The sequence below is a fragment of the Symphalangus syndactylus genome, chromosome X (genome assembly GCF_028878055.3).
Source record: "Symphalangus syndactylus isolate Jambi chromosome X, NHGRI_mSymSyn1-v2.1_pri, whole genome shotgun sequence".
NCBI lineage: Eukaryota > Metazoa > Chordata > Mammalia > Primates > Hylobatidae > Symphalangus > Symphalangus syndactylus.
The window spans coordinates 132,899,249-132,901,750 of record NC_072447.2 but is presented as its reverse complement, the minus strand read 5'-3'; positions in this window follow the sequence as shown (position 1 = coordinate 132,901,750).

Sequence of the window (2,502 nt, the reverse complement as noted above, 5' to 3'; positions counted from 1 at the left end):
GGAAGTGCTGGTTTTGATGGTATTTCTAGTCAGTTTTTATTCTGATCTTTTCAGGCACTTCTGCCGAGACTACTCTGCCCAGCATGAAAAAGCTTCACAGAAACATGTAGCACATCTCATCTAAAGTGGTACCTTCCAAGGTGCCACAGTCTCGTGCCCTATTCAGTTGTCTACTTCTTCCTCTTTGTTCTGTTCTTCTTCCAGCCTTTCTTCATCTTCATCATTGTTCTCATCCCTGCTCTTGTCTTGCTCTTCCAAGTCTGTTTTTTTGTCTTTGTCCTTCTTCTTTTGCTCTGAGGCCCCCTTCTTGCCTTTCTGCTCTCACCTATATGCTTCCAGAGCTTCTTTTTTTAAAAAAAAATTGTTATTTTTTATTTTTTTGAGACAGAGTCTCACTCTCTCGCCAGGCTGGAGTACAGTGGCACGATCTCGGCTCACTGCAACCTCTGTCTCCTGGGTTCAAGTGATTCCCCTGCCTCAGCCTCCGGAGTAGCTGGGACTACAGGTGCGCACCACCACACCTGGCTAATTTTTGTATTTTTAGTAGAGACGGGGTTTCACCATGTTGGCCAGGCTGGTCTCAAACTCCTGGCCCCAAGCAGTCCACCTGCCTCAGCCTCCCAAAGTGCTGGGATTACAGGTGTGAGCTAGTGCGCCTGGCCTCAAGAAAATATTTTAATGTAAAATTTTCATTGAAATATTCCCACATATAGGAAGGCAGTGGTCTGCTCTTTTCTGTATGAATGTTGTATACCATTATTTTTAATAGTTGCATAGTACTGCACTATGTGGATTTCCAATAGTTAATGGCCTTTTTTGTTTGCTAATTTTTGCAATTACACATACACAATTATGCACATTCACAAACAATTGCAATGTGTGTAGTGAACATCTTTGAACATGTATCTTTGAACATTTGTGCGAGTATTTCTAGATAGAAGTAGGATTGTTGAGTCAGTGGTTGTGTAATGCAAAAATGTTAAGAGATACCGCCAAATAGCCCTGCTGAAAGATTTTTTTTTACCAGTTTACTCCTCTACCAATAGTATTTGAGAAGCTACAACCCTTTGAGGCAAGATCTCCTTAAGAGGTTGGAGACTCTGCTATGCATAGTTGAGAATTTGACTCTGCACTGTTTTGTATTTATCTTTAATGACTTCATAGGTGCTAGTCTTTTTGCCCCCAGAATATTTTAAGTTCCTTGGAGGTTGGGATCATGTCATATACTTCCTTGGTATTTCCCATATTGCCTAGTACAGGCTGAGAAAACTATGGCTGTTTAATACATACTTCATGATTGACTGATAAACTGGTTCTACTTTTGGGCTGCACAGTGATTGAGGTCAGCTCTTGGAATGAGAGAGCTGGGCAGAGTCAGAGACTAGGGCTGTGCCGGGTCAGTATCAGATGCTCTCACTTGCACATCAAGTTTAGACCGTAATCTGAGAATCTAAATGTATAAAGCACCTACTACAATCCCTGGCTCAGAGGAGGTCCTCAATAAATGTTTTCCATTGCTGTTATGATTCTCTTTTAATGAGAGGATTGTCTTAGGGCTAGTGTTGAGGGTTCAAGCATAGGACCTAAAGCCATCCCAGGCAGAGTCAGAAATCCACAGTTTAGAGATGAAGTCAAATTGGGAACCAGTGGGAGCAGCCATGCATCTGAGGCAGAAACAGAGACCTGGGTTTGGGCAGTTCAGTTGCATTATGATGAACACTTTCCTGGCCATCCCAGGCTGTTTTTTTTTGGGGGGGCTTTCTGCATGTTTGGCTTTCATGCAAAAGTATCTTTTTTGTTTGTTTTTGAGACGGAGTCTTGCTCTGTCGCCCAGGCTGGAGTGCAGTGGCGCAATCTCAGCCCACTGCAACCTTTGTCTCCCGGGTTGAAGCGATTCTTGTGCCTCAGCCTCCCAAGTAGCTGGGATTATAGGCACCTGCCACCAAGCCCAGCCAATTTTTGTGTTTTTATTAGAGTTGGGGTTTCGCCATGATGGTCAGGCTGGTCTTGAACTGCTGACCTCAGGTGATCCACCCACCTCAGCCCCCCAGAGTTCTGGGATTACAAGCGTGAGCCACCACACCTGGCCATGCGAGGACGTCTTTAAGGTGCAGCTCAGTTCCCAAGAGAAGCCAACAATCTTCAGCTTCACAGGGCTGTGAACATAGGAGGTGCTCAGTGAAAGCAATCCCATTTACCTTTTGCCTGTTGAAACAGATAATATGGCAGGAATGTCAATGATTTACTTGAGAAGATGAGGCTAAGGATCAGCCATTCTACTAGAACAAGATTACTATCCAGGCTTTCCCCAGTCCCGGGTGGGGTAGGGGACTGGGAAACCCAGTCAGATAAGGATTCAATTCAGTGATGAATTTAGAGGTTATGAAAACGTGGTGGTACATGGATGGCAAGGACTCTATACAGTGAAGAATGGGTCTCGTTTTTTCTACGTCTCTACCCCAGTCAGCAGGGTGGCTAAGGGAGGGAGGTGGGAGGGGGCAG